A 19,864-nucleotide genomic window follows, 5' to 3' on the forward strand; every position below is an offset into this window, starting at 1 on the left:
CTTTTGCAAAAGAATGTGCTAACGAGCAAGTCGTATGACATCTTTATTGACGTACCTATGTCCATCCTTACGTCAATCTCGGCACCTTTAAGGTATAAATATTGCCGACCTTGCCCTATGCAAACACACGCGTGGTGACAAGACGGAGCAGCCATACTTGCCGAAGCCGAGAGCAGAAGCAGACCCCGCTGGCAGCAGCCCCGCCTTCCTGACGCGCTGAGAGACGCGCTGCTATCTCAAGCCGAGAGACCCAGCACCGGCGCTTCTGGGCAGCCCTCGCAGGCAGCCTGGAATATCGAGAGCAGAGAAAGAGATACCATTCCTCATCCATCCTAAATTCCAGGTACAGAACTGAATAACCCCTCACAGAGAATTCTTTAGTTATTCACTTGGCAAAAACAAACTTAACTTAAACTGTAACTTTCTATTCCCGCCCACGCATTAGACTTAGGTCAGGTACACGGGGTAGGCGTATTTAGAAACACCAGTTGAGTACGTTTAGTCAAATGTATATGTGTATGTAAATATATTTTAATCATTTTAAAACATCATATGGCTCAGAAACCATATCAATGTTTTTACAGTACTATTTTATACTATTGCTTTTAATGTATGCACTTTACTTAACTATAAGTATTGCAATAATATCGATCCATTTCTCTTGTACGAGAAAAGAGACTGATCAATAAATAACACCTTTTATTGAACACGCCCGTCTCTTCCTTTTCTCTACATTCTGATGAGACTAAGAATGCACGTACTGACTGAGTAAAATAATTGCCTTGTGCTCACACGACTCTTGAGATTGACTCTTGATTAGGGGAGAGCAAAGTTGTCATGTTCTATGGTTGTCAGAAACTAAATCCCTTCTTGTCTAATCAGGGGAGTTAATCCTTCCTTGAACATTCGAGAAAGTTTCTAGCGAACTCTGAGCTTAGCTGGCAAACCCAAAAATTAAGTCTAGTATCGACAGTAGTAGACCTAGTTAACGTCTGGCCTAGGCCTTTACTGCTGTAGGTACTATTCCAATGCGCAGAGCCTATTGGGAAAATAGGAGCTACACTACACAGTCACCGGAATAGATCGAAAAATGGCCGAGTTAAACAACTTAATTAACAAAGCCCAAAAAGATGAAGCTTCCAACTACTTCGTATGTACTTGTGAACCTATCATAAATAAACTTTCGACTATCCCAGATGTAGTAAACACCATATTGGAAGATGTTAAAGACTTAGTACACAAAAAATATGACAACAAAAGAGAGGAGATATGTTACTCTCTATGTAAGAAACACGAAGATCATAATAACGAAATGGGAAATTCGGAACCCGTGGAAGGGAACAAATTGAACCAAACGGAAAAAGGAATAGATCAGAATGTGGAAATTGAATTGGTAACAGAAACTACACAAGAGCCACATGAAAGGATAAATACAGACATGGAAAATCATCAAGTTTACAAGAAAACAAAGAGACAAAGGAAAAAAGTTTGCAAGGCGAGAAATAAGGTAAAGAATGAAAATACAGTAAAAGTATATTCTAATTTAGAAAGACCTATAGAAATGAGACATGAAGGACCGACTCAGGAGGTATCAGGAATACAAAATATTAGGGTACTGAGGACTCAGGTGTCAAAAACAGCAGAAAATAATGGAAAATACTATGATATACTTACAAAGTCGGGAAAATTCCTGACGGACTACAAACTACATACAACTAACAAAACTACGTTAGCGGACACTATGGATCAACAATCGGTCCCAAAGCAAACTAAGGGTAAGAAAGACCAAGATCAAGATGAAAAAGTAACATGTGGTCAAAAAGGAATTGGAAGTGTTATTAGGAGCCACTTAAGTGATATCCAAAGTACCCCGATGGAAGAAAAGAATAATTTGACTTTGGTAGAGCCCAATACTTTATTAAATGGAGATGAAAATCGCTCAGGTCAAAGACTACAGAGAACAATTCAACAAGATCAAAATAACCCTCTAAGATTAAGCGGGAGTCTGTCACAACAACAAAAAAATCCAGATTTCAAAGAACAGCGGATATATGAATCTGTGACTAACACTGTAACATCAAAAAAAGAGATCAACACTAAAGATTATAAACGTAGTAAGGAAGATCTAATTATTACAAAAGTCGGTCAAGATAAGCATATTATTTATAAAGACCACCAAACCTGTGATAACAAAAAGAAAGATTTGTTGCCTTTGAAGAAGACTGCTCAAATAATTCTTACACCATTATATGACTCACGAGGTAACAACGATATTTTGAATAGAGGTAATATTCTTCAGCTGATGAAATCAATACCCTCACTAGAAAAAGTGACAACAAGAGATATTGAATCTATTGAGTTTGTACAAAACCCGGAAGGCAGCCAACTGCGAACACTCCTAACCATAAATACAGTTTCCTTAGTGGACCAAATCCTGCAGGAACAAGAAGTTTTTCAAGGCTGGGGGATAAAAATTACACAACCTGCCTCCAAGCCTTATCCGACTCCATTTACAATTGAAGAATTCCCCACAAAAAACTCTAAAGTGAGAAAGAACATTTCAGTGTATTCAATACTAAAAAAACCCTTGGGTAATACACATCGGGATGATGAAAAAGCTATAGAGGAAATAAAATTTGTAGAAACAAAACAAATTAATAAAAATTGGATTAGGACAGCATTACATGAACAGTGACAGGATAGATCGCAATATAAATTAGAAGAAGTGAATGAGGATCAGCTATCGATAGGAGTATGTTCATGGAACATAAACGGATTATGTAAAAAAATAAAAAATGCTCGAATAGATACTTTGTCAAATCTCTATCAAATCATATTTCTGCAGGAGACGTGGGAGACGGACCCAATTATGCTACAAGGGTACAAAGGATACTATGAGCCTGCAATTAGATATTGCAAATTTGGTCGTCCATGTGGAGGCTTGGCAACATTTATTTTGATTAATTTGAGAATTGAACATGAACAGCTGGTCGCGAATAATTCGAACATTCAAGCAGTCAAGTTAAAATATGTAACTAGTGAGGAAAAAAACATGAAAACTCTAATAATAATTAATATATATATTCCACCAAAGTACTCATCAAGGAAGAATATAAGTGCCGCTCTAACTGGATTTTTATTGGAACAAATAATAGATGACCCGACTGTTAACTTTATCGTTGCGGGTGACTTTAATATAAATCTGTTAATACAATTAACATGGGATGATTTTATACAGTCCCAAAATCACCAATGGTCAATTCCCGAACAAACACTGGATCTCGACATAAATACTAAGCATAATCCAATTGGAAAAAATGTATTGATGGATGTGGAAGCACTGGGACTAAGGGCCCGATGTAGGTAGGCAAATACCGGTCAGTAACGGCCGAAAATCGGTAAAATCAGCCGTTTCCGACCGGTATTTGGAAAAGGAGATGTAGATGTAAAAAATGTACCGATTCGGTAAATATGAATCGGTAAAAGACCGAATCGGTATTTACCGAGTCCATATCTTCCGAATCAGTATTTACCGATTCCTTATTTACCGAGTTCTTATTTACCGAATCGGTAAATAAGAATTCGGAAATAATGCCCATCGAGATGTAGGAAAGGCCAAAAATACCGAATTCAATGAAATTCGGTATTTAAGAGTCGGTATTTACCATGGACTGAAAGCAGGTGGTAACCAGGTGCAGGCTATATAAAAGGGCCCAAAATGCAACAGTGTTGCAAGAATGGCGGCATTCTATGTGATTGCGAGGCGGCAAAGGCTACAGGCTGCAGGTCAGAGGGTATGGAGATGGGAGGAGCAGGTGTACAGGCAGAGGATCACCCTGTTCCAATTGACCAAACCCGAGATACTTCAGAGGTACAGGCTACACCCCAGAACCATCATGGACTTAATTAGGGACCTCCACCCATACCTGGATCACCCAACACCCAGGGCCCACGCCATCCCGCCCCATGTGCAGGTGCTCTGTAGCATACACCTGCTTGCCTCTGGGAGCTACCAGAGTGTGATTGATGCAGTAGGTGGTGTGTCCCAGAGCTGTCTGTCCCGTTTTTTCAGGGAGTTCCTGGATGCCATGACGCAGAGAATGGAACATTACATCCAGTTCCCTGACACACCTGCGGAACTTGCTAAAACAAAAACTGACTTCTATGGACTGGCACACTTCCCGCATGTGATAGGCTGCATAGATGGCACACACATTCCACTATGCCCACCTGCAGCCACTGAACACATCTACAGAAATCGTAAGTCAACGCACTCCATCAATGTGCAGGTGATATGCAATGCTGGCAACATCATCACAGACATAGTGGCCAAATTTCCTGGGAGCACGCGCGACTCCTACATATTCCAGAACAGCGGAATATACACACGGCTTGTTGCTGGAGATTTTGGAGATGGATATCTGCTAGGTAAATAAGTGTAACACACCCTGAAATGAATGGCAGATGTATGTGTCATGTGTATGTAACTCATGGACCTCTCATTCCCTCCTAGGCAATAGTGCATATGCCTTGCGTTCCTTTGTGCTCACACCGTACCTCAACCCAACTAACAGAGGCGAAAGGCGTTACAATGTGGCACACAGGTCAACTCGCAACATAGTGGAGCAAACATTTGGACTCCTCAAGAGCAGGTTCCGTTGCCTCCACAAGAGTGGAGGTGCACGACAGTACACCCCCATCCAGTGTTGCAAGAGAATAGTATGGTTTATAGACTATGGTCTAAATAAACTTTGTGTGTCACTGTCACTGTCAGTGTTGCAAGAGAATAGTAACCTGTGCCATGTTGCACAATCTTGCCACCAAAGAAGGCACAGAGGTGGAGGTGACACATCACAAGGACATCGATGATGAACAAGAACATGCAGACCCCCAAGCAACAGGACCAGCAGCAACAGATGGAACATTGAGACGGACAGAAATTACACGTCGATATTTCTAGGTAATGTATGTCACATAGACAGGTATAGTGTTTGACGAGTGTAGTTTAATATTCACTACATCATCATTACATAGGAAAAGCCATTGCCCATCAATGTCCATGTCCATAACTGCTTGTGCTCAGTTGCTGTCACTGTGTGCAGTCCTGTGGATCTTTGGCATTGTTCAGTGCTTACGCCCACGCACTACATTGCAGGATTGATGTGCCTGGGTTTCAGTATCTCGGCTGGGGCCTGACTCAGCATGGCTGCACCTGACGCTCCTGCGCACCTCTGGTACAGGTGTGCTTGAGCCACTCCTGCTGGTTGACCCCTCTGTCTCCTCCATACCCATGTCAACAGCATTGCCTGTGTTAGTGGTTAGCATCTGCTCCATCGCAGAGGTCACTCTTCCCATGCCCCGTGTCAAGTCTGTGCAGCTGTGCACAATTGCATCCTGCATGGATATTGAGCGTCGGCAAAGTAGTGAAGTAGCTGTAGCAAATCTGTTAATAGACTTTGACTGCTGCCGCATATATTGCCGCTCCCTGCGCCGCTGTATGTGATCCCTGTCCAACTTATCAGACAGTACACCCATGTAGGTGGAGATATCTGTTATCCCCTTTGATATTGCCTCCAAACTGCATGCTATGTGGCCTATTCCCTTGTCCATGTTGGTCATTTTATTGTTCATGCAGCGCACCTGCCTATGCACGGCCAACAGTGGCTTGGCCTGCATGCGCTGTACCTTGACCATTGTGGCCTCCAGGTCACAGAATATGCTCCCACCTTCCTGGCCATCGCCACCCTCACGTGCCCTCCTGCCTAGGACACTTGTGCGCGCAGAGCCTGCTGGAATCTGTGGTGTAGCCTTGTCAGCCACAGGTGCTATTGTTTGCTGTACAACATCCTCATCCTCCGAATCAGAGGTTTGCAGGATCCTCTGAGGGGGCACATCAGGCCTACTTGCCCATTCCTTGCATGGATGACCTGAACTTAGCTTTGGGTGTAAGCGGTGTGCTTAACAATTCAGGAGATCCAAATAACAGAGGTGATAGCGGGACAGGTGTTGAGGCTCGCTCTGGTGATGAGGCTTCCTAGGTGGTAGTGTTGCCTCCTTCCACAGCGCTGTGACTTGTGCCTTCTTTCTCTTTTTCCCTTCTCTTAGCTGCTGGTGCCCTCTCCTCCCTTGCTGGTGCTGGAGTGCGTGAGGACTCTCCTGTGGAATCAAATTGACATAGGGTCAATGTTGTTGTTCATCTGTGTGTAGTTCTTAAGTAAATTGTTTACACACCTTTGCACAGTGTACATTGTGTGTTTGGTGATGTGTGTGGCATGCCTTGCTGAGTCTTGTGGTGAATGCATTGCATGTATGTACTCAGGACTACGTCTACCATGATGCATTGCTGGCCCCAAGTATGATCTGTTCTGCAGTGTAATGATTCTACACAGTGGGGTACGGGTTCAGGTAATTGGTTGTGGATTGGGGTACATGCATCTTACCTTGTTTCTTTGTTGCTCTTGCTGTACTGTCCAGGTCTCCAATCCCATGGATGCATTCTGGCTCCATGGTGGTTTCGACAAGCTCCTCCATCTCTGTCAGTTTTGGTGCTTTGCTCCTGCCACCTCCTGTCACACCAGCATCCTTTTTTTGCGCAGCAATCTTCTTTTTGGTTATGATGCGCAGATCATACCATCGCTTTTTAATGTCCTCGATCTCCCGGTGGGTCACACCAATGGCATTGACTTTGCCCTGTATGCCAAGCCATATGTTCCTCTTCACACACTCTGCAACATGCAGAGACTGTTTCCCAAATATTTGGTGGTAGTGACTTACTATTTCTTCAACAGCCACCTGTAGTTCTTCTGGACTGAACTTTATCTTTCTTTTGCGCTCCCCACCTTCCTTTTGCCCTTCCTGAGACTCCATTCTGCTGCAGTGCTTGGCTCTGGATGCTCAGCTCCTCTCACCTCAGCTCAATTGTTTGTTCAGTTGGTGTGCACCTGCATGGGTGTGGCCACTCCCAGGTACTGGGGAGGGGTGCTTCATTCTGATTGGTTGGATTCTCTGGGCCTTGGTTGTGGGGTGTGTAGGGTGTCCCTGATTAGTTGGCAGGCTCACATGTCGATTTTCATACTGCCGACTCGGAATTTACCGAATCGGATTTTACCGAGTCGGTAAATACCGAACTCAGATACCGAGTCATTCCGATTCGGTAAGTTTTACCGATTTTTTATCTACAGACCATTTTCCGATTCTGAAATACCGATTCGGTATGAGTCAGTATTTAAGAATCGGAAAATTGAAATTAACTACATCTGGCCCTTCGAGTATTAAATGGCAGGTTCTCAACTGACACACCCGCAGGTTGGTCATTCCAAACACAGAAATCAAAATCAAGAATAGACTATACAATGATATCTATAAACATTTTTGATGAAATTGTTTCCTATCGTTTAAAGAAAGTACAAGATAGTGATCATAGCCAACAAATAGTAGAAATAAAACTGGCATGCTCGAAACATCAAAATTATCTAACTACACAAGGCCGGACCTGTACTATCAACTATAGGAAACTCATATGGAAGACTGATAATAAAGATGACATGAAAAAAAAGGCACAAGAATTAATAAAAGATTGCTTCAAAGAACATATTATGCAGTCTGCAATTAAGCAGTGGGAACATTTCACGCAGAAAATAGTTCATCTAAATGATGTTACTTCTTGTAGTAGAAAAACTCAACAAATTAAAATGGAAAAAAGAGATACTAATATTAATCTCCCACACACGATTAAAAAACTCAGGCTGACCCGTAATAGACTGAGGAAGCAGTTAACCAGGATCCCGAATAAAGAGAAAATTCTAATCCAACTTAAAAGTACCAACAATAATTTGAGGAAATTATTGTGGAACAAAAAAAATAATAACTAGCAAGAGTTATGGGCAAAAATCTTTCATGCTTGTAATCAAGTAAACTCGAGGGAGTTTTGTAAAATTATCAGCGGTCTAAGTAGACCCAACAAATCTGTGGTAGCTTCCTCCCTAACTGAAGATGATTGGTTGGAATTCTTGAAAAAGACCTTAGACCCTGTATCGGAACTTAACACTGAGAAAGACAACCATACAATAATGATAGAAAAAGAACAAGAAACTGATCTGGAAACTGCTTTCACAGAAATTGAAGTAACAAATTTAATAAAGAAACAAAAAGATGGAGCACCAGGACCTAATGGAATCCCGTTTGCTCTCTACAAGGAAGATCCAGATTTATGGGCTACCTATTTGACAAAGGTTTTTAATGAAGTTGTCCGGTCAGGGCAAATACCAAAATCTTGGAGAGGATCACTAATATCTCCTATCTACAAACAAGGTAATTGGCAACTACAAGAGAACTATCGCTTGATTACCCTCCAAGACACTGACGCAAAACTATTTGCGGGTCTTTTACTATCAAGTTTGTCAGATTGGGTTAAGGAAAAGCAAATATTACCCCCAAACCAAACTGGGTTTATCAAAGGTTTAGGAACTTCCACAAATATATAAATTTTATCGGTACTAATGGATAAGGCGCTTTTAGCTAAACAGCCTCTCTACTTTTGTTTCGTCGATTTTAAATCGCCATTTGACCGTGTAAACAGGTACCTTCTATGGAAAAAACTTGAAAACCAAGGAATTCCGGACCAACTACTAAAACGTATACAATTATTGTATTCTGAAAATTGGGTCAGGGTGAGAATTGGTGATGGCCGAACATTATCTAATAAAATGCCCACGACACGAGGATTAAAGCAAGGTTGTGTCCTTGCTCCACTACTTTTTAATCTATTTATAGCTGACCTTACCATTGCATTGAATGAAGTTAATGCACACCCACCGAAGCTAGCAGGAAAACAAATATCAAATCTGCTGTACACAGACGACGTCGTACTTCTAAGTCAAACTAAGATGGGCCTGCAGAGACTAATTGATCGCATATCAATGTACGCACAAGAGAACCAAATGGTAATAAATGAATCAAAGATGAAAATAATGGTAGACACAAAGAACAGACGACAAAAAAATAAAGGCAAATGGATGCTGGAACAAACCGAACTAGAGCAGGTTGATTATTACCGGTATCTCGGTGTTATATTCAATGATTGTGGACATTTTCTCCCACAAAAAAAAGACATTACTAGGAAAGCTAATAGTTTAGTGGCTGCATTCAGGATTATACAAAAAAAAACTAACAGCACTGTCCTATGGCCCCTTTAATAAAGATCATATCAGCTAAATTATTAACAACCTTGACATATGGCTCTGAAGTTTTAAATGGTAAGGACGCGGAGATCATTAATAATGCAGTTGCTAAAACTTACAAGATTTTATTCCATCTACCATATAATGCCTCGCAAGCACAGGTGAGGTTGGAGTTTGGGATAAATAACCAGCAACACACATGAAAAGATCAAATCCTGAAAGTATGGAATCTTATAAAAAATGACCTCGACAATCAAATATCCCGGATACTATGGCAAGATGTGAAAGACAACTGGAAACTGCAAGCTTGGGCATATTTAAAGGAAGCGAAGGAAGAATTCGGAGTAATATCAATTTGGGAGAATACAATTACCCAGGAAAGTTTCAAAAGAACAATTATAAAACTGACTAATCACCTTTCACTGATAAAAGACAAAGAGGTACTTGTAAAAAGAAGACACGCATGGCCAATTATAAATGGATTTAAAAAAAAGCAAGTCCAAGAATACCTTGAAACATCATGGTCACAGCAAAGTAAGCGAATTTTTATAAAAGCACGTTTTGGACTTTGGCCAGGATTGTGTCATCTCCCGTCATGGAAGATTAGTGAGGACAATACTATATGTAGGCTATGTAAATGTGGACAAGAGGATATCATACACCTACAATGTCTTTGTCCTGCAATAGAAGCTGAAAGGAAAATTATCCTTAAGAGACTATTTAATGCTCGTGGAGTAAGGACATGTAGACAAGCGCTAATGGCATGCCTAAACTCGAATGACATATTTATGAATTCTGCATTTGTAAATTTTTTATCTGTGATTGGTAAAAAACTTGAAGAATTTTTTTTTTAATTTTACAAATTATGTGATAATAGAATAATTATGTACATGGTCTTTTAAACTTTTTATTTTCTGATGATATTTTAAAAACATTTTTATAAGATTTTAATTAATCAAACAAATAAACTTGACTTTGACTTTGACTTTGACACTACCAGAAGATAAGCTTTCAAGATCGTCTGAATTGCATTTAAGAGCATATTTGGCAATGGGCCAACTTTTGGGCAAGTAAACCTCAAGTGATACTTATATAGATGGATTCTGCAATCCGTGTTGGCACCACAACCAATCATCTGCCTTACAAGAAGAAGATTATCAATGGTACTTCAGTGTCTATTTAAGATGCAAAACTCTAGTACTCACTTCCAACAAGAATCTGGCAGAACGCATAATTCTCTCCTCGGAATCCAATGACAGCAGTGCACTCTTCTTTCACTCACCACCTCCACTAGTGACCACAAACAAAAACAAAATGAGGGCCAATAGTAACATTTTTGAACGGAAATGGGATGAGAGAAAAAAGAGACACTTGACACCACCTCTCTGTCTCATCACTGCTGCTGGGCACTGAGGTCTACATGCCGCAGTGGGCATCTAAAGGCAATAAGAGATAGTTAAGCAGTCTCCTGTGAGAGTTACACTTTAGCTGCAGCTCTAGCTAACCATCTGCCAGTGATCCCACGTGAAAGCCCTTCTTTCTAAAGCTAAAACACACATGGAATAAACATATTGGATATATGTTTATCAACACTTCTCCCTGTTAGTAAAATAACTTCCCTGAGCTTCAAAACTATGCACTCTCTATTGAAGATAAATGTGACAGCTTGGGAGACAGTGAGAATGAGGTAGGGTTAAGGAAGGACACAGGTGAGGACAATACAAGAAGCAGGAAGGAAACTCCTTCCTGATGGCGGAATGTGAAGAGGGAGAGAGTTTGGTAGTGGGGTGAGGGAGAAGAAGAAGATGCAAAAGCACGATGGAATTGGAAGAGGAAAAAGGAAGGTGGTGAATAGAGATTGATATCAGAGATTCGAAACCCAGAGGTCACGGATCAAGAGTGGAGTCAGAATTGACGGAGAGGGTCCTGGGAAGTCAAACAGAGAATGAACAACAGCTCAGGTGGCTCATCAGTGTTCTAGGCTGCTGTGGTTCGAAGAAAGGGCGTGCTCATTGGCAAGTGACGAGAAACCTAAGGTATACACTGGGCTTGATTTCCACACTCCAGACAGCATGCGCAAAATGAAGAAAAAGTCACAGGATTAATGGGAACAATTACAAATTACATGGTGAAGGGAAAGCAAGCTCTGAAAGTCTCCCCTGTAAAACACTGAGTGAGTAGGTGTTGGTTAACTGTATAGTAATGATAACCTTGTTCTTAAGGGATTATTATTTTGACTATTTTGCCAAGGGAACATAAGTAAAGAGTCTCCTAGCCAAGGCTAATTAGGAAGGAACTGTGAATTCAGTGACTGGGAAACAAGGTGAATAAATGAAATCTCAGTTATATTAAAACACCAGTACTGGATATTCTTACATTGGAAACAATTTCGGAGCAAACTTGATTATCCTGAGTTTGACTAAAATAATTTGGCGTAAAAAATGTTGCTTTCTGTCTTCGTGGTTATTGGCTGGCACAATGAGCTTAGTTCCTACTACACTCTTCATGCCACTAAAAAATTTATTAACAGGAATTCATATTCTCTGATTACTATTTTAGAAATTCTCATATTCTGTACTTGAAAATGTTACATCGCACTCAGGGTAGTCTTGATTGTGTATTTAGCAAATATATTTTCAGATTAATGGAATGTAGGACTGCCCACACATACTCAAGGCCTGTCTGTTAACCTGAACTTCTTGTAAACATGACAACCTTCTTTTCTAAGCTTGCTCCATCCATTTAATACATTGTTGATCCATTTGAAGCATTTCACAGAACCTTATTGTGAGAAATTGGGTTGTTGGTTGAGTGGGGTCTTAACCCTACTCAAGCAACAGCCATAATCCATCTCAGGGTGAACGACAAAAGTCACTAAATTAACTTATGCTTAACCCTCTGGTAGCTTGGAACAAAAGGAGTCAAATTTAACTTGAGGCAATGTGTAAAGTATTTATGCAGCACACACACAGTAGTAAAATGAAAATGCAAGAAAAATCCCTCACAGTTTTGAAGCATAGAGTACATTTTAATACATGATTTGATACAAAAATGAAGAAAATCCAATCAGTACAACTAGAGTTATGAATGTGTAAACTTCAAGGTAAAAATTAGTGCCTAAAAGATCAAAGCGCCAGCTGCAGATATCTAATTGTGATTGGGTTAAAGTAAAAAAAAAATATGGCTGACAGCAACGGAGCATGGGTCTGATACAAAAAATGGATTGGACATACTCACTGCTTACCTTTGAACTCAGAAGAAATTTCAACACAAACTTCTTGAGAAGGTAAAGATCAGCTAGGCAAGGCTGCATTCAGTGTCCAAGAAGGAGATGTTGTTATCAGGTAGCCGCTGGATGAAGCTGCAGTAAAGATTTGTATGCCTGGATTTAGTCTCCATTTTGGAAGTCAAAAATCTCCAGTGGGACGAAGCTGGAGGTTGTAGCCATGAGGACGGATACCCCTTCTGCAAACAGGATTTGCTGCTGTGGAGAAAAAATGAGCGGGAGCAGCTACGAAGTCAGACCGACTGGCTACGCATCTTGGGAGGACAGATGAACAGGTTGGTCCCCATCATCTCTCAGGACTCAGTGTAATATTAGCCAAAATTGTTTATGTTGTACGTTTTGTTCCTTATAGCTATCTAGACACCTTTAGCACAATTCCCAAGGCTCCAGGACTAGAGAAGCACCACTTGGATGGTTAGGACTCAATCAGCCCGGGTCCAGTTGTAGATTTAAAATGTCTGCAACCTTTTGTTTCCCTGAGGCTCTGATAAAGAGGCCAGCCAACTAGCCCTTGGAGTCATTCTGGTAGTTCTGGGTTCAAGAGGCAGAACAGGGCTCAAGAAGCAGTGCAAGTCTTTGGGGGTTCACGGCAGAACTCAGGCACAAGAGCAGTTCTTCCAGATGCAGCAAAGCAGTCTTCTGAATTGCACAGCAGGCCACAGTAGTAAGCAGTCTTCTGAGAGTCATCACACAACTCCAGAAAGTGAACTGAAGAGTGGGTTTGGAATTTCTTGCCTCCCCTGCCCAGGCTTCAGCCTGACTGTATGAATAAGGATGTAGTGTGAAGTCCTTTGAGTGAAGGCAGGGCACAGCATATTGACTTTTAAGTGGGATGTCCCCAGCTTGGCCCCCCATCCTGCTAGTGATGGCCAATCCAAGCACACCAAATTTCTCTATTTTATGCCTGTATGCGGTGAATAAACAAAGTCCAACAGCCTACTACACCCAGTTGTGACCCAGGAACAAATTACAATTAAAGTAAATGTGCCAATCAAGTGTAAGCCAATTTGACTATGTTTTAGGGATAAGAGCAAAAACACTTTAGCACTTAGCAGTGGTAAAGTGCTAAGAGTACTAAAGCCAGCAAAAATGAATAAAAAAAAATAGGAAGGATGAAGGCTCAAAGTTGAGGGGAGACCTTTCAGAGGGAAGGCCAAGTCCAACACATATGTACATATGAAATCAAGTGCAAGTTACCAAGACTTTTTTTATAGAGTCACATAACCCTGAGGTCACTTGCAAAAAATTGCTATGAAGTTACATGGAGTATATTTTTTCCGTATAATACAATGACCAGCTATCATCCTTTCTAAACCATTTGAGTCCTTTATCTCTGACTCGATTTTTTAGAATATACACATTTCAACTGCCGTGAAGGTAGTCACATCCTAATGCGGCCAGCAGGACGATTGACTCCTAGTCAGGCGCTCCTGCTTCTGCATTGGTGTCAGGCGGACGTAAGTCCACTCGACATCATAATCAGGCCCTATCTATGTTTGAATTTATATCTAAGAAACGCGAAGTATGAACTATAGCGTAGCAAGTCACCTTGCTGCGCTGCACTGCTTGACAAGGAAAGAGCAGGAACGTGCTGAATTTAAGGTAAAACAGCACATTCCTCCCTTTTCCTCTGTGCTGGTGCCCTTTTGACAACCTATTGCCAATACAGGCCCCCTTGCACTATGGTGGAGGGGTGCCTGCATTGCATGTAGGATTGTGCTGTGCAAGAAGGGACACCTTGCTTCACCAAAACTATCCTGAGCAGCATGTTCCTCTTTCTATGTGTGCTACAGAATGCAGCACACATAGAAAGAGGAAGTAACAAGGAGAAATAAATATATTTCTCCAGGTTAAGTATCATCTGAGAAGGCATAACTTTTTGCCGCATTCTAATGGCTACCAGTTCTGATAAATCTGGGAATGCATCAAAAACCATCGGAGTTGCGAGGGAACACCCACCCAATGCCCATGGAATGCCTTCCTAGGGCTTAGTAAGACAACCCCCAAATTTGCGATGCATTGCCTTATTCTAGTTTTACGGAGCTGCTCAGGGCCATGCAAAGTGGCCTTGTGTGGCTTCATAAATCACATGTAAGATTTGCGGCGCTCAATGCAACCCAGCTCATAAATAGGCCCCAAGGAATATAAACATAAGAAATCAGCTTGTAAATAGTTGCACTATATAGTGAAGGTCATCATATGTATTACTTTAAAAAGTAGACGTATTTCAGATTGTGTGGTAACAAGCAACATATTCCTCCTTTTTTGTAAGGCCATGTGATAAATGCCTCCTGTTAGCTAATAACTAATACTTTAGGAAATAGTTTAGATGAAAGCTCAAAATCTTGCTGCCTCTTCCAGTTGAATAAACGGCAGTTGCACATCTGTTCAGGGTTCTGCCTTTTACATGTTTTGCTGTCTGAATCCAGCTCATAGCACACAGCTTGTTACAGTAGAATAGTCATAATGTTCATATAACAGTTAAGTTGTGCTATCTAAACTTGTTCCTTATTGTTTGTTTCAGCCACAGCCCTTACATCAATAACATTAGCAGCAGAAGTGATAACATTACAAATCTATGACGATAAAACCTTAAAAAAATAGAACAGACTCTAACTATGGAGACCTTATGAAGGATGCAGCTGGTAAAAAGATTTACGGCATTGTCCCTTCTTTAGCAAAATGCCAAAGTATCAGGCTAACATTTTATACCACATTTCTTAAGTATTAGAAGGAGACATTTTTGCCTTGTACCTTGGGATTTGGAGTAAGAATGCATTAAGAGCAATGTAGTATCTTTACCTTCCAGGCTACAATTGCAGAAGTTATAACTTATGTGGTGTTTATCTAACTTTGATCAAAAACTCTAATGTGAGATGTCACTAACATACTAAGGGGGTGATGCCAATGGTTTAACGATCGCCACCGTCATGCCGGTGGTGGTGACCGTCACACCATCATACCGTAAATTACCCACCACCATATCACGATGACTGGGGGTATCTCGGCGGAGGGAAAGTCCGTCCACCGCTTTTCCGCCGGTCGGTTACAATTGCCGGCCGTGCGGAGCTGGGGCTTATATATGGTGGCGGTGCCAAGTAGGCACCGCCGTCCATATTATGATGTTTAGTTTTTAAGGCCTTTCCATGACGGGGATGCCGCCATGGAAAGGCTGGCGGGGACTTGCTTTGGGGGCCCGTTGCAGGCCCCCGGGGGGCTGCACCCCCTACATGTCCATGCACGACATAGCATTTTACCATTGCGGTGGGTGCTGCAGCCAGCAGCACCTGCCGCAATATTGAAATGCCAGATGCGACCCCCGCGGTCGCATTATAATCAGGGGTGCTGGACCGCCGCCTGGCAGGCGGACGGTCCCGGTTCTGCTAGGATGGCCGGCGGACTCAGGTCCGTCCACAACCCTAATAGGCTCCAATGTGTTTAGAGTTCACACCCAGAAAAACCTTTGGTGGTCAAGTACTTAGATATTAGAGGACCAGCCCTGATAGTAGTGACTATGCTGCTGAGCTTGTATGGTTAATATACCTACTTGACTATGATGGTTTCCGGCCTGGTTGATGCAGGATTATCCCATACATTACCGAGCTTCACCTCTACGAGCAGTTGTTTCACATGCATTGACCAGTCAGCTCCTTTTAGAGAGGTAGCTTCTAGCAGGATTCCTAAATATGAGCTAACAAGATGTTTTCTGATTATTCTTATCCAGTACAGTATAAAATATGGAATTATTGTATATGAAATTTTTGAATATCCCACCCTGAGTGCAGGGGGGTCAGGGGGGACAGTACTCAGCATTAACAAAGAGCGCAAAAAAAATATTTTTTGTTATTTGCAACTCTTTAACTTTGGTATAGCCCTAAATCTAAGTGCAGTATAATGATGCTGTGACCATTTTGTTCTTACAGAGTTGCAGGAATACACTTAGCTGTTGGCTACCAAGTTTGGGTCGGATTTATCAATAGTTCCGACATTGCAGCAAGACAACTTGCTGGGCTGCCCTGTGTGAAAGGGAGAGAGCAGGACTATGCCATATTTACTAATATGTGGAACATTCCTGCACTCTGCCTGCACTGGTGCACAGTCTGCAACTGAACGCCAAAACAGGCATCCTTGTGTCATGGTGCAAGTGTGCCTGTGTTGCAGTCAAGATTGTTTTGTGTAGGAATGGACACCTTCCTACACAAAACCAATCCCCTGAGACATTTTCCTCTTTCTAGTGCTTTCTGCAGCATTCAACAGCACAATTAGAAAGAGGTAATAATGAGGAGTAATAAAGATATTTCTCCTTGTTGCAACTCCCTTGGGAAAGTGTAGCATTTTTACGCATTGCCAGGTTTTTCAGTGTTGGTAAGTCTGGGAATGCTCCAAAACCAATGAGTGGATTATTGGGAAAACCCACTCTCTGTCCATGGAATGCCTTCCCGGGGCAGAGTAATGTAAGGCAGTTACTTTCACTGCCTTGCATTACTCCAGATTTATCAAGAGTAACGCAGGGGTGGGGGCGTGGCTTGGCGCCCGATGGTAATGGCGGCGTCTGAGTGAGGCTCCGCTGCGGCTCCGGGAGACGTATTGCTTCTGCATCTTCTTTTCCTGTTTGGAGGTCATGCTGCCTTGCCGGAACACTCCTAGATGACTCCGCGGCGCTTGGGATTATTCCTTGTGTTTCCTGGTCGGAGTATTCTGCCGAAGTGAGTCTCTGCAACTCCGCTACTAGCGTGGCCGCCATTTTACGACATCAGGCACATCTACCTCTTTTTGCCGGTTTACGGAGCCATTTGTCCACCGAAGATTGCTCATTCCCAGGCTCTCACATTGCTTCACGTAAGTAAGTAAATTTTATTATGTATAGTTAATTAAAACCAGTACAATCGTTACATTTAAAACAATTTCTTAAAATGTGGTAAAAGAGTAGTCTGTGTAATCGTCCTTACCGAAGACCATACGGTGAGAGACCGAGGGTAGTTATCTAGCAGTGTTCCCTGAGCCGGGGCGGGCTAGGCATTTGTAGCCCAAAGTTTGTCCGTTAGGTTTCAGAACCAGTGGTTGCTGCAATTTGTAGATTTGGTAGTCTTTGCTCTATAGTAGTCAGAAACTTGACGTATCTATAATTCAGTTTTGTGTTCGCAGGGTTCAAGCATGCAAGCACAGCCTGCCTTCGCGTGCTGGTCCCTATCTGCTTGAGCTGGTCCCTTAGTAGCTGTCGGCGGGCTTGTCGGAGCTCTTCGCAGGGCCAGGTCAGGTGGAGTATGTCTCCTGTTGCTAGGTTGCAGAGCTGACAGGCTTCATGGCCATTGCTCCTGAGCCATGGTGGTTGGTGCTCTCTGCTGGGCAGGATCCCTAATCTATATTTCAAAAACTTCAGTTTAGTGATTTTTGGGTAGCCCTGGCTGAAATAAAGTTGTGTTGTCAGGGATTTATACGTATTTAAAGTCATCCACGCATGGTTTCTTTTAGCAAAAGCGGCTTTGTCCTCTGTTAGGGAAAGAGTTTTTACGTTCTTCCAAATCTCTTTTTTAAACAGGTTGTGCCCCAGTTGCATGTCCCAAAGTGCGGATGCCTTGACAGCCCCCAATGCTGCCTTCAAGTAGGAGCGTGCCTGAGATACATCCCTGCTTTGTATATCTTGCCACAACATCGCGTTTAAGGTGTCATTGGAGGCAGAGCGGAGTTTGTGGCAGCAGATAATGTAGGCTCCTTGTCTTGCAAGGGCTTGTTTTTTTAGGCCGAACTCCAACCGTATTTGGGCAGGCGAGGTGTAAGACGGGAGTGAGAACAGAGTTCTATATGCTTTTACCTGGATGTTATCTAGGTTCCTGGAGTCTCTTCTTCGTAGTGCCTCGCTGCCGTAGGAAATTGAGGGGAGCAATTTAGCCTGAATGACTTTTAAGTATGGTGTCAGGGTTGGCCCCGATAGTTCGTTTGCTAGATTTTTCAGTGTGATGGCGATCAAGGCCCCTCTTCTTTTGGTTTCCTCCATCTGCCTAACAAATGAACCGTCCGTGTCAAAGATAAGTCCCAAGTATTTATATTCGCGTGAAGACTCTATTTTTTGGCCGCCCAGAGTCCAGGACTGCTGGTGTTTGTTCCTGGTATTGATCGACATCGTGCGCGTTTTACTTAGATTGATTTTTAAGTTGTTTTCCATTGCGTAGCTGTGCATTTCGATCAGCAAATTCTGGAGGCCAATATGTGTGTGACTGAGAAGTACCACGTCATCCGCGTATAATAGATTACTTAGGGTTTTTCCTCCCAGCCTCGGAGAGTGGGAGTTGCACGTGTCGAGTCGGCCTGATAAGTCTGGCATAAACAGGTTAAACAGAGTCGGGGCCAGCACGCACCCTTGTTTTAGCCCTTTTGTCGTGCAGACTTTGGAAGACAGATGGGTCCCGCTTCCCAGCTTCACCTGCACCCAGGTGTCATAATGGAGTAACTTCAGCATATTTAAAAGTGGTTGAGGTATGCCCCATTGTGCAAGTTTCCGCCACAGCATGCCTCTCGCGATGTTATCGAAGGCCGCGGTGAAATTGATATAGCACAAGTACAGCGGCAGTTTTTTTGTTTTAGCTCCGTCAATTAGCAGCGAGATAGCCAGGATGTTGGTTGTTGTTCCGTTTTTTTTCCGGAAACCCGTCTGGTTCCATGGTATAATCTGCTTTGAGTCCGCCCATGTCACAGTCTCCCCTAAGATTATTCCAGCGAAGTATTTGGCCTCGTTATCAAGGAGGGCTATTAGACGGTAGTTGTCTGGGGCCGTTTTGTCTCCCTTTTTGTATATGGGGACAATCGTTGACCCTCTCCAGAAATCTGGGATTCTATTTAGGAGTCTGACTTCTGTGAATAAAGATTATAGTATGGTGGCCCATTCTGTGTCTTTCTCCTTGAACAGGGCTGGCGGGATGCCATTAGGACCTGGAGCACCTTCTTTCCTGCCCTTACAAATCTGTTTTTTTATTAGGGCTATTTGCTGGGCCGCTGATGGTGCCGGGGTAACACTAGGTTGAAATTGATCTCCCGGGATTGTCGGCGTTGACATGGTCGTTGCGGGTGCTTGCTCTGCGTTGGTATTTCTTTGTGCCCCTGTCTGTCCCAAGGGATCGTTGAAATGACTGCCGAGGTAGTTAAGCCACTGATCTTCCCCAATGTGTGAACCGAGGTCCTTGTGGTCTGGGCGTAGGATCTTGTTTACTGTTTGCCAAAAACGGGCACTGTTGTTGCTTTTGGAGTCGTATAAAACCTTTGCCCAACCTTCATTTTCTGCATTTTTTTTATTACCCATTTTGTGTGTTTGAGCTCAGCCCTTTGTTTTTTCAGTGTGGCTCGTAATTGTTCATTTTGGGGCGCTGCTCTTAGCCTCCGTAGGGATAGGTTTGCAGCTCTTTTT

This window comes from Lissotriton helveticus, chromosome 4_1 (assembly GCF_964261635.1).
Source record: "Lissotriton helveticus chromosome 4_1, aLisHel1.1, whole genome shotgun sequence".
NCBI classification, from domain to species: domain Eukaryota; kingdom Metazoa; phylum Chordata; class Amphibia; order Caudata; family Salamandridae; genus Lissotriton; species Lissotriton helveticus.